This window comes from Mesoplodon densirostris, unplaced genomic scaffold (assembly GCF_025265405.1).
Source record: "Mesoplodon densirostris isolate mMesDen1 unplaced genomic scaffold, mMesDen1 primary haplotype scaffold_109, whole genome shotgun sequence".
Taxonomy (NCBI): Eukaryota; Metazoa; Chordata; class Mammalia; order Artiodactyla; family Ziphiidae; genus Mesoplodon; species Mesoplodon densirostris.
In genome coordinates, this window is record NW_026778194.1 from 7,086 (window position 1) to 26,270 (window position 19,185).

At 40.9% G+C, this 19,185-nt stretch overlaps 1 pseudogene; it reads left to right on the forward strand.

Moving 5' to 3' along the window:
* Nucleotides 1–958: 958 nt before the first annotated feature.
* The window catches only part of LOC132482910 (leucine-rich repeat-containing protein 37A3-like), a 36,962-nt pseudogene continuing 18,735 nt past the window's right edge, over nucleotides 959–19,185 (forward strand).

Here is a 19,185-nt window from a genome sequence, read left to right on the forward strand (position 1 = left end):
GATTCAAAGTAAACATTTTGGGGAAGAATACTATATAGGTGATGTATTCTTCATACTTCATCACTTGAGGTGGCCCATTGCTAAGTTTGATCACTTGGTTAAGGTGGTCTATTCCATATCTCTCCATTGTAAAGTTATTTTTCCCCTTGGTAATTGATAAATAATATGTGGGGTGATCCTTGGGATCAGTGAAGATCCTACTTTCAAACAACTCTTCACCCAACTGTGCATCAATGATAATCCTTGTCTGAATCGATTATTACATTGATAGTTGCAAAATAACACTTTCCTAATTCTATCCTTCCTTTTGCATTTATTAGCTGACATTATTCTATAAAGAAGAGCTCCCCCACTTTTCATTTGGAGTATCATTATGAACTCATGTGCTTTTTTTTCAATTAACTACGTTATACCTTATTATAATGATAATGTTATTCTTTGGAATGTTCCTTTTGTCCAGATTTGGTCAATGCGATCTCTGTTATTGTTTAGCCACATGATGCTTTTTTATTACTAGAATAATTTCTAATATATTACTCCTCACAAATAGGAACTGAGAAAGTGACTCCAGAATGTGCGGTCTTCTTCATACTCTTCTTAGAAGTCTGCCTTCTTCCTGTGTACTCTCAACCCAAAGTGAGGCTTTCGGGTTGGAAGGAGATACTTCTGAATTAAACTACAGTTCAGTGTCACCCAATTCTAATCGCTATTCCCTTTTTTCTAGGCATATCATACCTACTGCCATCCTAATCCTTCTGTTGGGCACCTCTCTCCTCCTCTATATTTATTTCCAACTGTCAAGGGCAGCAATTGGCCAACCGGCCCCTATCCAGTTCTATAGTCCATATGCCCCAAGAACTCCTTTTTGCACTGGTCTGTGGTGGCCTTGGCCTACCTCTTCTACCTACTCAGGTAACTCTTTTACCACGAATTTAATTACCTGTGTTTCCATTTATAGGATCTTACCCAGCCATAGGGCCTGCTGCCTCTGCCAATTTAAAAATACTATTGAGGTTGTCTGTGAGACAGTCAAGCTGCGTTGTGACAGTGAACGCCTGAGGGACGTCACACGTTGTGGTGAGTCTCAATTGCGGGATAATACATTTTTAATTTTTAATTTAATTTGTTATTTTTAATCAAGGATGATACATTTTAAAACTAATGATGTAATTACATTATTTTAATACATTCATTTAGAGTTCCAGCTCCCTAAATTTCTAAGAATTACCCCCTTGCTAAAAATCAGATTCTTGGTTACATTATTAAGCTAAGAAGAGCTCAGTTACATTATTAGCTTCATAATGTAACTGATCTGCATATGTAAAGGAACCAGAGAAAGGAATGGAAGGGGGAAGGGAATTCACATTAATGGCCACATATCCTATGCTTCCCTCTCTGCAAATGACAACTTATTCACATAGTACATCACAGTTTGTAAACTGATTTTATATACATTAGGTCTCAAGTACCCTTTGTCTTATAAGACAGGTGTAAATATATTTTTGTTTATTTGGTTTGTTTCTGCAATTTTATAAAGAGTGCAAGTGATGCTGTTTTATGTCCTATCTGGAGCCTGAGAGTTTCTGGTTCCATAACCAGAAGCTGCTACCAAGCCCTTCTAATGCATGGGAGAGCTAGTTATTTCTTTGACTGTCCAGCTCTGAACTTGCTCTGAATCGCAAGTTTTTCTATCCACAAAACACTCAGGGGCTTTCAACGATTTTTCTATATATTAGATTTATGAGCACTAACTTGATGACTTCCAAAATGTGCTTTCATGCCCAGGTAGCTTGAATACAGGTCTCTTTCAGTGATCTAGAGCACATCATAAATAATAACACTTTGCCACTTATATAAAGACAATATTGCTGATTTTTCAACACAGTTTTTTTTTTTTTTCCTTTGTCCACCAAGCTGGTGGGATCTTAGTTCCCCCAGCAGGGATTGAACCCGGGCCACAGCAGGGAAAGTGCCGGGTCCTAACCACTAGACCACCTGGGAACTCCCCCAAACATTTTTTTTACTAATTATATTATTCCCTTCTCCCCCAGAAGTGGGCAGAAAAAGCATTTTTAATCTCCTTTTACAGGTGAGGAAAAACAAGATCAGCAGTGTTAAGTGCTATGACCCTAGGGCCCCGATCTCCTGTCCCCAGTTTGGGGCTCTCTGCTAGCCTCTGCTCCTCCTTTCTCATGACCCTTCCCTCCTCCTTTGACCCTCACCAAAAATACTTTTAATCCTTTTGGGAGACAAGCCCAGCTACACAATGGTACACATTACCTTCACACAGTCAGAAGATTTGGATGGTTCCCCAAGTAGAGCTGGAAATATTAGAAGTAAAATGAATTGAAAGCAAAGTAGCCATCTGACAGAAGTTGCTTTTTCCCGTCTACATTTTAGGGCCTCAAGTATTATTCCATTGATTTGTTGAACATTCCACATGGGCATACAATCTGGCAAATCTCTTAACTTATACCCGAGCTCCCTGCCCAAATTTTAGCAAAGAGCCAGGGCGGACATAGTGTTTTTTTCTGTATAGAGGCTTCTGTTATGGGGACTGGGATATATAGAAGCAGGGACTAAGCAAAGGACTCAGTGGGTAGTTGGAGAAGGACATGTCCAGATGACGACCTGTTAGCGGCGGTGGTTGTCGTGGAGATCTGTGATAGCAGCAAGAACACAAGCACACTGAAGAGGTGGAGAGAGGAAGCCTCACACTCCCGTGCCTTTGAGGCAGGACAGGATGGGGTATATGAATGTGAGGAGTCACAGTAGATCTGCAGAGAGTCCAGCTGATTAGGGGAATATTTGTCTTCCAGCCTTGGCTTTTCTTGAGTACTGGCCCCTGGGAACCAGTGGAGTAATCCTGAATATAGTTCCTATATTTCACGCTACAGAATTTTCTGAGTAGATAGCCCCTTTTTCAAGAGAGACCTTTCTCACATTTTGTTGTTGCCAGTCATAGGCTTAAGTGTGGGTTTCTTTTTCTCCTAAGTGGCACTCAAACTTTGACTGATTCCTAATTTCTTTGGCTGTGGACTGACAAAAGGCTGTCCCATCAGTCTTCAATGATCAAAAACAGTCCCTTCTCTTTTGACAGATGAAGAAACATCTATAGAGAATGCAGGAGGATCGTTGATGAAGGTGTTACAAGCCCAGAAGGAGAACAACAGCACCGAGCTGACTATTGAGTCAGACAGGATGTCCTCACCTAACAGTGCTGTCAGCTTGTCAGGCTTCATGAATGAGCAGCTGGACTTTAATAATAAAAGTGATATTATCAGTACACTAAATTACATACTGCCTTATATCTCAGAGGGAAATCTAGGAGATGTGGAATCAACATTATTACCATTCATTCAACTTCTTTTTTCAAATACACAAGATGGACATATGCCGCTGGGCCTTTTGAAAAACAATACAAGGAGCCCTTCTGTTAAACCTGTACCCAACAATTCAACTAAAAAAAACAAATTGAGGGAACTCCTTTTTGTGGAAAATTTGTTAGATGCAGAAACTCAAGAAAAAATTGATGAGGTTAAAAAGGAAGAAAAACCTGCCACGTGTACGCGTTCCAACCTTTTAAGTGCCATGTTTACACGCTACATCTTTCAAAAGAAATTAGAAACTGCCCAACCACAGAAAGACAGCCTAGCAAAGATTGAGAGTACAGAGGAAAAGCTGGTGAGAGTGAACAAGGTCCTCAAGGGGCATACAGAAAATGCACCTCAAAGCAGTGGGAGATGAGAGCGTCAGGAGGAAACAGAATGCCCAGCCATCTGTGGCGAACACTGCCAAAGAATGAAAGCTCAGGAGGCCATCCCCAAGAAAGCTGAAACAGCTCCTCACGGTGCAGAGGCCCAGGAAGCTGGTGGGAAAGTCCTCCGATGCAGAGTCTTCATTCATAAAGGAACACAAGGCCGCAGGCTCCTCTCCCCTCAAACCGTACTTCAAGGGCAGGCCTTGTGCCTCCATCCCGCCAAAATCCCCATCTGAGGTTAAAAGCAAATCAAAAGACTTATCCAACGCTATTCATGTTTTCGAAGATGCAAAGGCAAGAGTTAGAAATATTAAGGACTTCGAGTTAATCTCACATTCTGGAAAAAAAAATACATCTTCCATAAAATTAGGTCTCATCGGGTCCACAGAAAACCCAAAGTTAAAAAGCATCGAGGGGCTTCCCTGGTGGCACAGCGGTTGGGAGTCCGCCTGCCGATGCAGGAGACACGGGTTCGTGTCCTGGTCCGGGAAGATCCCACATGCCGTGGAGCGGCTGGGCCCGTGAGCCATGGCCGCTGAGCCTGTGCCTCCGGAGCCTGTGCTCCGCAACGGGAGAGGCCACAACGGTGAGAGGCCTGTGTACCGCAAAAAGAAACAAAAAGAAAAAAGAAAAAAGGGAGTTGAAAGTTCAGAAAGAAAAGTTCACTTGATAGAGTGATGCTTGCAAGCCCTCCGTTCTCTGTCGTGAGGAGTCTCATAAATTCCCCTCCACGAGAGGCTGTTTCATCTTCAGGAGAAGTGACTTCTCAGGAAAATCCTTTTCCAGAATTATTTTCTCTTTCAGACCCTTCTGCAGAAAACACTACTTCAGAAAACAATACTGCACAAAATGTTTCTGAAGCAATTATTTCTACAGGAAACGCTACTCTGCCAGGAGGAACCGGCCCTGGAAACACTAGCCATAGGAACGTCTCCACTGCACATTCTACTGTTGCTGCAGACAACAGTATGCCAGCTGTTCAACACAGCAACAAAACACAATGGGAGCACCACAACATGGTCACTGAATTATCCTCTAAGCCCACAGGCTTCACTTTCCCAGGGCTCGCATCCCCGGGTGATCAAGTTGAAACTCAGCTAAACCAGCAGCTCTGGTCCCTCATCCCCAACAATGACGTGCAAAGGCTCATTTCTCATGTTATCCAGACTTTGAAAATAGACTGCTCGGACACCCACGTGCAGCTGGCCTGTGCCAACCTCATCTCTAGAACAGGCCTCCTGATGAAGCTTCTCAGCAAGCAGCAAGAAGTAAATGTGTCCAAAGCGGAATGGACCAGTGGAAAGCTGACAACTCTATCAGTGAGAGCACAGAAGCCCAGAGTGAGCAGAAAGAGCAGGAGTCAAGTGAGGTGAGGATAACCCCTGACACATGGGACTTGGACTTTTACTCAGTTTAGGACATGCCATTAACGTGCCCAAGCGGGAATACCACGGGCTCCTAGTCAGTATCTTATCTTCAGCCATGAAACGGGCTAAGACAGTGATCTCCAACTTTGCTCATTGAGAGAGTGTGTCACTATTCCTAGGGTAGACGCGAAAAGGACATAACACAAGATAAATAAATTGTAGATAAATTGTAGAAGAAAATGCTAATGATAAGACTAATAACATTAAATTTGGCTTGTTCTTATAGAAGCTACTCGCCTGGAAGGATTGGGTTTCATAGTAGTTTAAGAATAGTTAGCTATCGTTTAGAATAGGATGAAGAATCGTAAGTTTTCATCCCTTCTATCTCCTTGTTTTTAAAAATTGTGATATATTTCTTTAGCTCACAAAAGAAGTTCCAGGTTATGACTATAACAACAAACTCATCTTGGCAGTATCTGTACCTGTAGTAGTGACGATTTGTGTTAGAATTCTCTGTCTCATTGAGGTAAGGACAATAATTAATTCAGATTCAGAACCCAGAAACTGAGAATCAAATCCACCTTTCCACCTGCTACTACTTGATTCTTCCCTTTAGCCATGAGGACTGACATACACTTTGTTCTTTTAATGAAAAGTATATTCCCAGGATGTTTTTTTGTGTGTGTGTGTTTTTTTTTTTTTTTTTTTTTTTTTTTTTTGGCTGCGTTGGGTCTCCATTGCGGTGCATGGGCTTCTTACTGAGGTGGCGTCTCTTGTTGTGGAGTACGGGCTGTAGCTGCACGGGCTCAGGAGTTGTGGCACACTGACTTAGTTGCTCCGCAGCATGTGGGACCTCCCCAGGCCAGGGATCGAACCTGTGTGCCCTGTGCTGGCAGGCGGATCCTTAACCATTGCACCACCAGGGAAGTCCCCACAGGATTTTTAAAAGGAACTTCACTCCCAGGAGATCCCTATGGAATTGGATCCATGATAACAAGCTATTGGACTATTTTGACAAGTGAAGTTTATAAGAAGGCCAGAGTTGACATGATAGTAAATTTTCTTCAACTCAAGAAAGTATGCTGATTTGAGGTACTCACCAGTCACTCTCATTCTACTGTTGATTTCTTTCCTTCTTGGCTGAAGTGATGAGAGATATAGGATCTCCATACTCAAGGAGCTATCAGTCACCCTGGGAGGGCTAAAAGGACATGCCTAAAAGACAAAAGTGTGATCTCGTCAATTCCTCAGGTTTACTTAGCAGCTTTCTTCTCCGGTGTATTAGGAATTGTGTAGATAGGTTCCATTAAAACACTGCAAGTAAAATCTTGCAGCAGGCTACCCTCAAATATTTATAGTAGCCTATTCCTGGAGCTAGCCTGTTTACCTTTTGTTCAGTTACATAGTGGTTTATTACTTTTCCAGCAGGCAGTTGCTAACATTAAAAGAGTGATTTTAATAGGCTGACAGTCTTGATTCTACCCTACCACTCCACATTACTTTAGTTATCTTTTCTCCTGTAATGGCAGCCCTCCATTCCAGCCAAAGCAGCTCCTCACTATACGCTAGTTACACCATACCCATTCCTACTTTTGTCTGTGCCTTTGTCCATCGAAAATTCCTTTATTTTGCTTTGCCTGTGGAACTCCTATGAATCTCTGAAAAGCCAACTCAAGTTCAGATATCTTTCTCTGTAAAGCCTTCCCTGAATACCCCAGCCCTCCTGATCCTAGTCCTGTGAGGTTTGTCACCATTTCTTAGGGGCCATAGCAAAGCAGTCCCCTCCCCTCAGAACTCACAAAAGTGGTAAGCAGTTTTTTGAAAGGCAGCCCCCCAAGAGAGAACCACCAAGGTCAGCACATCATGGAGCTGAGCAGAGATGTGTAAGGACCAATGGCTTCCTGGCCTATCACACTTGAATCAAACCTGGCATGATGTACTAACTTCTAAAGAGAAATGTGTCTATCTGCAGGAGGGTTGGTCACTAGTGAAAGCATAGAAAAGGTGAGGAGAGACCAACATGGGCAGTGCCCATCCTCACATTGCCCAAGAGTAGAGATGGCACCTTAGGCAGCATAACTGCCGAGTCAGGCCCACTAGCCAGGCTGCCTGTTGAGGAGATGGATGGATCCAGTTACCTCAGGCCTTCCCATTAAATTCTGGACTCAGCTGATTCCTTTTCTAATTCTGTTGTCACCAAGTAGCCTTCGATTCTGTGATTGTGCTTCAGTGTGCCACGGAGGCCTGTCCCCACAGAAGGTAATTCTCTGCTTGTGTAGACACAGATGCCCTGTGTGTAGAACAGATGTATTTCTCATTGTCAAGTAATAATTTGGCATTCTGATGTTTGATCAATCCTGTGATATTGCTCAAGTGGGACTGCCACAACAGGAAGACGTGAGTTCTCGCTTGGTGAGGAAGAGTATGATTTCTGAGCCTAGGAGGCTGGGGACTAGCTTGCTAGTCATTGGCCATTGCCCAGACTGTACCCTCTACATCTCAGGTGGCATATGGCCTTTGGCATTTTTAGAATTTCTGTAAAGTCCCCTTTTTATTGTTTTTAACTTCTTGCATTTGTTTTGTTTTGTTTTGTTTTGTTTGGGCCTGTGTGATCTTAGTTCCCCAAGTAGGGATTGGACCTGTACCCTCGGCAGTGAAAGCGAGGAGTCCTAACCGTTATTTCCTCTCCCCACATATACGATAAGCTTTTGGAGGACAGGGGCCATGCAGTGTTCTTCCTATGGTAGACAATAATGGTGTTCAACGGAAGAGAGATGCGGCGTTATGTCAATTCCACAGTGAGGAATAATTCAACCGAATATTTATTTGAAGTAGGATAGAGTCCAGCAATAGACCCCTGTGTTCTTAAGACTTTTGAAATGTCATGTTTTAATATTGCAATCAGCGGAAGAAAATGAATAAATGGTGATAGAATAGCTGCCTAAGTATTTGGGGGGTAAATAGCAGATCCCCATGTTTCATCTTAAATAAACATATATCCATAAATGTGAAAAAAGACCACATAAAGGTATTAGAAGAAAATAAAAGCAATATTTCTATAATCTTCTGGTGGGAAAGAGCCTTCAGAGCCTGATGCCACAAGCAGAGCCTTTGATATAGTCCACCATCTTGTCTGTGACACCAGCTTAGCACTGATTCATGCCAAGCGTAAGATGAAGAGTTTTCCATATATTGTTTGATTTAAAGCCCACAGTCCTGTGAGGATGATATTACTATCCCTCCCTCATAGATGAAGGAGATCAGTGTAAGGCCCCAGCGGCCAAACCCAAAGCAGAAGGCAGTTTCACCCGACTGCAAAGCTGGTGCTCCCTACTGCACTCTTTTGTCTTGTCTCCTTAGAGACAAAAACACTGGAAATATTCGAAACACTGAAATTCAATGAAAGCCAGTATTTCTTTACCATAAAGAGTTTTTGTTTGTTTGTTTCGAAGTGGTGGGGTTTGGCCATGCTGTGCAGCTTGCAGGATCTTAGTCCCTTGACAAGGGATTGAACCTCGGGCCACAGCAGTGAAAGAGCCACGCCCTAACCAGTGGACCACCAGGGAACTCCCAAGAGTTTTATAAGTCAACAAGAAGCAGACAAACAGTCCAGGGGAAAAGGGGGCAAGGGCTGTGAAGAGTAGGAGGTGTGTTGACAGTCTGCCACCATATCTGCCTGTCGTCTCCTCATGGCTCATGTGGGGTGGGTTTTGTTAGCCAGGCCTTTGTCACCTCGTGACGTAAAAATCATCTCTAATATTTTCTTCAAGTACTTTTATAATCTGTCCAGAATTTGTTGTATTTGTTTGTTCGTGTGGTTGAGGTAGGGGATCTAACTTTTTCCCCCTACATGAAGATCTGATTCTTTTCAAATCTTTCACTGAATGGTTTATTCTTTCTTCCCTGGTCTAATATGCTATCTTCATCTGGATGCTGTTCTGTGATCCAGTTATCTTGTCCTGTACCAGTACTGATATCACACTGCTTAATTCCAGTTGCTCTATAACATATTTTATATCTGGTAGGGCAAGGTCCTACTCTTTGACCTTCTTTTGCATACATTTCATAACTATTCTTACATATATTCTCTACCAAATGTCAGCTGGCCAGGTTTTATTTAAAAATTATTTTGGCTCTAAAATGGATTGCATTGAATTTTTAGTTTCATTTGAAGAGAATTGACCTCTTTACAACATTCTAGGAGGATGGTATCTCATGCCATGTAAGTACTTCTTAACGTCCTTCAAAAAAGTTTTAATATTTTCATCACATAGGTCTTACAAATTTGTGGCTAAATTTATTCCTAGGTGCTTTATGCATTTGTATTGATATAGTGAACGGGAGGTTCCTTCTGTTTTTTAGTTAGTTAGTTGTGTTATATGGGAAAGCTATTGAGGCTAATATGTTGATCTCTTGATTTTGTATGGAGCCATCTTACTCATGTTACTTCCAATAAAATTTCAGTTGATTCTTTTGGTCTTTTTGGGTCCCTTGTTTCATATGCAGATATGTTTGTCTCTTCTTTCCAATACTTCGTTTTTTCTTATCGTACTGATTAAGACCTCCTCCACAGTGCTCAATAGTAGCAGTAATGATTGGGCATCCTACTCTTGTTCTTGACTTTAGAACAATGCTTAGGTTTCTGCCAGATACTTTTATTTTCTTTTCCTACTTCTGAGAGTTTTTATTAGGAATTATCTGTTGAACCTTATCTAAAACAGTCAATAAAATATATCGCCAGCTGCATGCAAGACCCTAAGTTAGGTACTGTGGAAGAGTCAAAGGATTCTTAAACAGGGTAGAATTCCTTTCCTTGAAAGAGTTATCATCTTACTGGATAGATAAGATTTAAAGTCAAAAGGAATGAATAAGGATTTGGAAATAGTTGTAATGGATAATCATGATCCTGTTTTCTTTCAAAGCAGATTTCTTCTCCTAGAATTTCAAAAGAGGAAGATAGAAAAAGAAGCAGAAGGTAAATATTGGTCTTTGAAAGCAGAAATTTACAACTAGAGGAGAACTTAGAACTCATCTATTTCAGTTTCCTCAGCAAAGGCAGGAAGAACGCTTGATTACCCTAATGGTTTACCCTAGTTTATTTCTCAGCAGAATTAGCTCTGCAGCCCAAGCTGAGTTAGAACAGGACTGGCACACATTCATCTGCTCTCACTAGTCCTTTAAGGAAAGAGGGTGGACGGGGAGAGGTTTTGGTTGTACCTGTTCCTGCTGGGCGGATGCCTGGCTCCCAGGCATCAGGCCAGGCCAGAGGCCTTCTAGGAGGCTCTGGGGTAGGGAGGGCCACATGGTTGTGGATTTAGGGGCTGGCCTCACTCAAAGCTGAGGAAAGGTAGAACATATGAGTCCCTTCTGGAAAGTGGCAAGAAAACTTCCCTTCTCATCCTACTGTTTTTCAGGCCCCTACTCTCTATTCCCTTTATCCAAACCTCATAGAATTTTAACCGGGAGAAACTTTAGACAGTAGTTTGTCTCTTCCTTTTGTAATAAGGAACTGGAGAAAGAGAAAGGGAAACTATCTTGCCCCATGGTCATACTGCTAGTGATTACCAAGAAGAAGATGGTCCCCTTCCACTGAGGACTTCTCCACTGATCACACACTGTGCTTGGGCTGTGAGCTACGTTTTAGGTCACAGTTGAGTAGACACATACTATATGGACATAAGTAGTTTCTGAAACAAACTTATTGTGCACTGTGATTTTTTTCTCTTCTATTTGTATTCAAAAAGAGTATTTTGTGCTTCCCTGCTGGTCGTGGCCTTTAAACGGATTCCACAATTCACTGACACCTGAGTGACAGCCTGCAGAGTGAAAGTCAGAGAGCTATAGATGACTTTGCTCGTTGGGTTCAGGTGTTTACTTGGTGTGATTCAACGTATAGGATAGAGCAGCCAGGAAAATAAAATCACCTTCTCCCCACACCCACACCCCCAGCAAATGCTGCATGTGCGACTAAGTCCGAAGCGGACTGGTGTGAAGCGCGTCTAAGGGAGTAACGAGTTTCTGCCCAGTGCCGTTGTGCAAGTGTTTTCACTGCACGAGGGCAGTTGGCCAAGGGCAAAGAAAGGTGAACGGGGCTGAAAATCCTGCCTATGCTCCATGCTAAGCCACATACAAATGTCTCTCCAGAGACACTTGGGGTCCATTTTGGACAGACACAGAGAACTTCTGGAAGGCCAGCATGCATGCAATGATTTTCATGATCCCGGGTCTGTGGTGATTTTGCTCATTGTGATTATGGACTGAGGTCCCCATTTAGTCCTAATGAAAGCAGAGATAACACATTGTGAGAGAGATGAAAAGTGACATGCAGCACTAACAGTGTGTGTTTTCCTCCAAGGGGCTTTTTTGGATTTCTGCTGCGTAAGAGAAGCTCAGGGGAAAGTGAGAGTCAGCTAGATGTGAGGAGGATAAAGTACTGTGGCCAGAGAAAGCAGGGGAGATGCAGAATTAATATTTCCCTTTCTGTGTTCTAGGAGGGCTTTTTCGGGAGAAGGCGGCCACTTTGGCTTAGGGGTATGTATAGGCCTCTCAGCGCCACACGCAAGGAATACATGACCCAAAAGCTACACGACAGGGAGTCTTCTGCTGAGGATGAGATATTTCTGCATCCCAGCAGGAGGCCCCAACTCGTCATCCAGAGCTCACTGAGGAGGCTGAATCTTTACTTCATCAAGAGGCCCCTGCTCAGCATCCACAGACCCCTGAGGACGTTGAATGTTTTTCACCCCAGGCAGAGGCCCAGGCTCAGCATGCAGAGCCCACTGTGGAGGTAGAACCACCTCCACTTCCGCAGGAGGCTCCATCTCAGCCTTCAGAGGCCCCTGAGGAACTAGAAACTTCAAGTCCTCAGGAGGCCCTCGCCCGGCCTTTGGAGACACTTAAGGAGGTTGTAGTTTGACCATGTGTTCATCATGGGGTAAATGAAGCTCAGCAGTCACACTTGTACAAGGTCACTGTTAAATCTCTGGCTCTGGCACTTCCCATAAATCCACAGGTCACTAAAGAGGTTGAACCTTCTCCAGTCCAGCAGAAGACCCCACCTCAGCCTCCAGAGCTCCTTAAGGAAGTTGTAGCTCAGTCTCCATTGTATCCCGAGGTGACAGTTCCAGCACAGAGCAGGATCATGCTGAGCATCCAACATCCCCCAGGATCAAGAGCAGTGGTTCTCAACCAGGGTGAGTTTGCACACAGGTGACACTTGGTAGTGTCTGGCGACAGTTTTGCTTGTCAGAACTGTATACGCTACTGGCATCTAGTGGACAGAGACCAGAGATGCTACTAAACATCCAACAGTGTACAGGGGAGCCTCCCACAGCAAAGAATTATCCAGCCCAAACTGTCAATAGTGCTGCCTAGCTAGAGAAATAAAGATCACTTAACACAAGTATTTAATGAGCATTTAGTATTTTGTATCTAATGCACCACATATATAATCATGAAAGTATAAATCATAATATCTCCCACAGTGAGATTTCTTTAGTGTATGGAGGGAGTAGTGATGTTACGTTTCATCATATATAAATGAGAATTATTGCCAATGGATAAATGTTCTGAAAGAATATCTGTTTTTCTGATTCTTTTGCTCGTGTCTTTTTTTGTAGAAATCTTGGTTGCAATTTACTCACAGAACTGAGCTTTGGAACGTTTCAGGCCTGGCATGGAATGCAGTTTTTACACAAGTTGTAAGTGAAATAGAAGATGAATACATGTAAACAACTGTGTGTAAAAGCAATCATGCAGTTATTGGTTAGCTGGGTGTAAGTAAGCCCAGTATGAATTCTGGAAAGTATGTCTTGAGAGCCATTTATTTTTTTTTTTCAAATGAGGAAACTAAGGTACAAAGAGGCCAAGAGACTTGTTTAACTCATATATATGAAAGGCTCTGCTTTCCATAGTACTGATCTTTGGCATGGTCAATTAAAGGCACCAAACAAAAACACTCAGATTAGCATTGTCATGGAATCCCACGGATGCCTCTCCAATATGAGAATGGTCCAGGAAGTTCCACTTTTGAATTTCACTTTGATTCCTTTTCATGTGCAAAGTTCCTAACTGCTTAAAATGTATGCAACACAGAGCTGCAGAGAACTAAGTTGAGCAGGGTGTGGTTCAGTGGGTGTGGGTGCTTCCCCAACCATCATTAGCTCTTTTAAATGGTAAAGCAGAAAGAATTCCTGAACACCCACCACAGGGCTCTCCCCAGCCACCCAGAACATTATTTTTCAAAAAAGCATATATTGCTGAAGTGAATTATCGGTGGCCAATAGGAACCTTTGAGGTATGGAAAAAGACGTTGTTTGTGTTCAGCTGTAGTGTGAAAAATATAAAGAAAAGACTTTGCTGTGGCCTAATTCAATATGTTTTCTTTGCTGACTACTCTTCAATAAGAAGTGTGGGTTTTCCACCCCTTCAGCTCAAAACTTCTCTGATTTCTCATGGCACAAGGAAATGATAGTGGGTACGTTCAATGGCCCGAAGGCGATTTTAGACTCAAGGGAAAGAGCTCTTGTACACCTGGCTTTGGAAAAGACTCTCTTACCTGTCTTGTGGTTCAGAAATCCAGTTTCACACAGTTCCCACATTTTGGGTTAATGAAGGTGTTGAGGCTGTGTCTGGAGCTGGGTTAACAATTCCTGCAGATGCCTATCTTTAGCGGCCTCCTTCCTTTCCCTTGTTAGTTTGCTGACGCCTACCTTGGGGAGAGAGCACCGAGGGTCGGTTTTTCTTCTGTTAGCACACCGGAGAGCAGGCTCGTGAGGTCCCTTCCCCAGGAGGTTTTAGTAGCGTCAGTACAACGTCTGAAACTCACCACCTTTCCTAAACATCCCAGAACACCAAGAGTTCCTTATAAGAATCAGAGTTTCACTATAGTTATGTAGGCAACACAGGACAATACATTGTGGAAATAAATAAATAAATCACAGTTTAAAAATTAATGAATTCATTCCAAAACATTCACTGAGTGCCTTGCCCACTGTCTGTGAACACTCTACTAAGTGCTGGGGATACAAAGACGCATAGGGCAGGGACTTTGTCCCCAAGAAGCTTTCATACTGGAAGGAGAAATATGGATGTTGATGGGAAAACATATATGAGAGCCATTCTAGCATCTATGCAGCAGGGTAACAAGGTGAGGGAGGGGGGTGATGAAGTAGAAAACGGGTGGTAGGTTAGAAAAGATTTGTAATGGAAGAGGCACCAACTTGTTCCTTTGGAATTTGTGCTCCTCTTAAATGACAGAAAAAGGTAGTGAAAGAATCAGAACTATCTGGTGTTGTAAATAAATTAGTACTGTACTCCGAAGACTCATTCACAGTTACTTTCAAAAGATTGTCACAGTATAGTAAGTCTTTGTTTTGGACTAAGTCTTTCTAATAGACAAAGCTAATTTGCTTTAGGAAACATTTGCCATGGTGAGATATAAACTTTATTGCATCTCTTACCAAAGGCAAGCCACCAAGGGAAGATGCCACCCTCGAGTTAAATCATTGTACTACCTATAATGACATATTACTGGGGTGTTTATAAGTTGCTTGCATTAAATAAGTTTGGAAAAGGGCCCCAGCTGAGGTGGATTTATCCTGAATTCAATGAACCTTAGGCTTCAGGGCTCCTCACTTGCATAGGTCCCTTCCAAGGTCTTGAGAGGGGTCCTAGCGATTTTTCTATTTATAACTTTGCCTGTTTTTATTAGCTAGGATTTCCCAAAGTAGATGAGGTTCAGGCCCCACAAATCCTTGATTCATCACCGGGTGTCAGGTAATTATAAGTCAGTAGGTTTCTTGAATGAAGCCTCTATGTTATTGAGAAATATCAGGTGAAGTGGTTAGCAGTGTGGTAGTCTATTTTAAATCCGAAATCTACCTCAAAGATGAGCCAGGAGCTTATTAATAAAGTACCACTTTTTGAATGGTGGTAGTCATCATATCTCTTTCAGATAAAATCAGGAATGAAATATACTATGGAAAACCGGCAGTGGTTGATAATCCTAAATGTTAAGTATGCTTTTTTTCTCTGACTGTAAAGTGTTTCTCCTTCATTCACCTATGCAGGTCCAGACTGATGGCTTATTTTTAAAAATTCTTTTAGTCACTTCATTGGATCTAACAATACAAGCTCCATGATTTTAGAAACTGAAGGACTCTACAATGTAGAAAGGCTATATAACTTAAGCAGACAGAGCACATTCACATGCTGGCTTGTCCGTGGTACATCAATATCGTACCAAGAACATAAGCACGAAGAGAGAATAAGAGGAAAATCAAAGCCTTATCCCTATTGAATTATTTACCCCATTGTTGAGAATATCAGTGTGGGAGGTGTGTCCACACTATGAAGGCAAATTGAGCTGCGGTCACAGAGCCGCCCTAATGCTCCCCCAGTCAGCTAGCATTGGTTTCCTTTACATAGCTATGTACACACAAAAGCTTACACACTTGAGGGTGTTGTCCTCACTTTTTGCTATGTACTAGAATCCTGGCAGCTTCTCAGATTTAGAAAGGCATAAACACTAAAAGCAAAAATAACTTGGGTCTGCCCTTTGGGGTGATTCAGGGTGGCTGTTTTATTTGTAATAGTTCAAAATTTTGAGATTGTCACACCTAGCAACTACTACACTTTTCTTCTCCCCACTGCATCTTATTCTTCCCACCTGTAGTATTTTCTCCCATTCTATATGTTTATTCACTTTCTTGATAGTGTCCTTTGAAGCACAAACTTTTTAGTTTTTATAAAATCCAATTCATCTATTTTTCCTTTGGTTGTTTGTGCTTCTGGTATCATATCTAAGAAACTGTTGTCTAAAGCAAGGTCATAAAGATTTACTCCTGTGTTTTCTTCTAAGAGTTTTATAGTCTTAGCTCTTACATTTGGATATTTGATCCATTTGGAGTTAATTTTCATATACGGTGTGAAGCTTCATTATTTTGTGTGTGGATGTACAGTTGTCCCAGCATCATTTGAAAAGACTGTTCTTTCCACGTTGAATTGTTTTGGCACCCTTGTTGAAAATCAATAGACTATAAATATGAGGGTTTATTGCTATATTGTCAATTCTGTTCCATTGATTTACATGTCTGTTCTTATTCCAGTACCACACTGTGATTGCAGTAGCTTTGAACTGAGTTTTGAAACCAGGATGTGTGAGTCCTCCCACTTTGTTCTTTACCGACATTGTTTTGGTTATTCTGTTTCCTTGAATTGCCATAGGAATTTTAGAAACAGCTTGGCAATTTCTGGAAAGAAGTCAGCTGGGATTTTGATAGGAATTGCAATGGAACCATAGGTCGATTTGGGAAGTAGTGAAATTTTCATAAGATTATCTTCCAGTCCATGAATCCAGCAGGTCTTTATACTTATTTAGATCTTCTTCAATTTCTTTCAACAGTTTTGTACTTTTCAGTGTGAATCTTGCACTTACTTGGTAAAATTTTCCCCTAAGTATTATATTTGTTTTGATGCTGTTCCACATGGAATTGTTTTCTAAATTCCATTTTTCGATTACTCATTGCTGGTGTGTAGAAATAATATTGATCTTATATCCTACAACCTTGCTGAACTCATTTATTAATGCTAACAGTTATTCTCCTAGATGCCCAGGAATATGTCTTGTGGTCTTCCAGTTTCCCAGGAATACATTGGAATATTTCAAAGTGTCTGTGGACATCTCATTCCTCAGCTTTTCTTTTAAAGCTTTGCGGTTGGGTTGTTTTTTGCCCCAAACTGTTATCCATTGCCTCATGCCACCGCCATGTTAAAATATTTGCTTGAAAATGTTTTCCAGAAATGCCACCTGAGCAGAGGCTTTTCTCACTAGACAGCCCTCAGTCAGGTCAAAGGCAAGCCTTTCAAGTGAGGTCTTCCAGGGGACCACCAGACATGTAAAACAATGACAGTTCTTTGGGAATGAGGCTTTGAAGGACCTCTCAGTCCATGCTGCTCGTTCTGGTACCAGGGATGTGGGCTGTTTTTCAAGGCTACCACTGGCATGGAGACCAAAGGTCGAGGGCAAGTTAAAGCAACACAGATCTCATTGTTCTTACAGAAATTAATTTGTTTTCCTTGAATAAATTGCTCCCCCATTTACTGCCAGCATGTTGGTTAAATGTCCAGAGTTCAGAAGAAGTTGATTCTGACCATTTTTGCCAGTTTTGTTGTTGTTGTTATTGTTGCTTCTATGCAGGGATGAATTTTCAGATGTCCTTCCTCCATCATTTTTACTGATTTTCCTGCAACTTTTTTAAAAAAATCTATAAAGTCTCAATGGCCATAGGCTAATTAAATATTTATCACAAGAGATGATTAAGGAAAAAATAAATAAAAAGAGAAATAAATAAATAAATAAATAAATAAATAAAAAGAGAAAATATAATTCTCATAGAGGCTTTCCCAGATGGGTAGATGAAGTTTGAAAAGGTATTTCTATATTTAGTGCTGTCAAAATTAAGGTTAAAGTAACAGATGTTTCAAAAAAAACAACCCTTTTTTTTCATTCAGGTTAAACACAGGCTTTAGAGTCAGAACTGAGTTCAAATTCCAGCTCTGCTTCTTACGAGCTTGATGACTTAAGACAAGTTATGTAACTTCTCTGTGCCTCAGTTTCCTCATTTGTACAATTGTGTAATTGTAATATATATATCACATAAGGTTACTGTGAGGATGAAATGTTAAATGCTGATCACATATGCATGGCAACCCAAAAGATATTAGTTTTGATAATTATCTTTATAATATTCTGCAAAAGTACACTAATAATTCTTGAGTAGAGTTAACCTTAAGTCAGATATTCTCTTCTTTCTTCCTGTTTCTTTTCTGTTTTTTCTTCCCCCTTATTTGTTTTAAAGAACTAAGGGGAAAAAAAAAGAAAGAAAGAAAGAACTATGAAGAAAATCTATTCCAACATTTTGGAATAAAATTTTGTTCCCCAAAATTAATTTGTTTATTTTATTGATATATAAACAATATGTTATTTATTTATTCAGCAAACATTTATTAAATGCCTAGTAAATATTAGGCACTATGTCAGGCACAGGAATAATAATGACAATAAAGTGTGGTCCCTGCTCTCAAGTTGCTGACAATCTAGGAGAGTGACAAGTAAACAGTTGATTACATACACAGTAACAAAGGCTATGGCACAAGAATACACACGGGACTATGTGATGAGAGTATGGCTTTCACCAGTTGCTCTTGGATTTATCTCTTCTTTGGCTCCAGAACTAAGGAATTAGCCTTATTTTTGTCTTTAGCTGAGTAGTTTAAATCATGAAATTTTTCAAACTTTGTAGAGATGAAAGAAAAACACCTTGAATTATGGAGGACACTAGAAATAGTACTTTTTTTACAGAGCAAGGGCTTCCTACCAGCATAGTCACTTCGAGGGTTTTTAACGTGAAAAGTACTTTGGCATATTTTTTCTTTGCTAGCCACTTTTTTTCTATTTTATTGTTTGTTTGTTTGTTTCTCTTCTCCACTTTATCATCTAGAGACCGGGGTAGCTCCCAGTGAAAGAGTGTTTTACAGATTCTAAGGGTGATATATAGGTAAAGACATAAAATGATATTTTTAACCTTCAAGTTCCATACCAAAAAAAATGAATATAAACTTTCATGGAAGTAATTGAAAATGCAGATAATTTTAATTCCATTCCATTTTTCAGAATTCTCAATCGTAATCCTTTGCCAACAGTTGAAGATTCTTGTCTTTTTAAAGTGCCAGCATTAAACTCTTTGTAAGTATTGTAAGAGTTTCATGGCTCATGAGATAATTTCTGCTCCTTTTTACTTTCGTCAAAAATTGAGTACTTTGGCTAAACAGTCATAATTTAGATTTTAACTGGGTTATTGAAAATAAGAGTTATTGGCAAAGAAAAGGATTAAGAAAGAATATATATGGGTAAGAGAGCCAGCAGAGGATGAGAACAGTGTTGAAGAACACATACAGCCATGGAACATGAAGATGCATATAGGAATAGTATTTATCCAAGAAAGCAAAAAGGAATAAGGGGTACATTATTTTTTTTTAAAAAAAGAGTGATCAAAA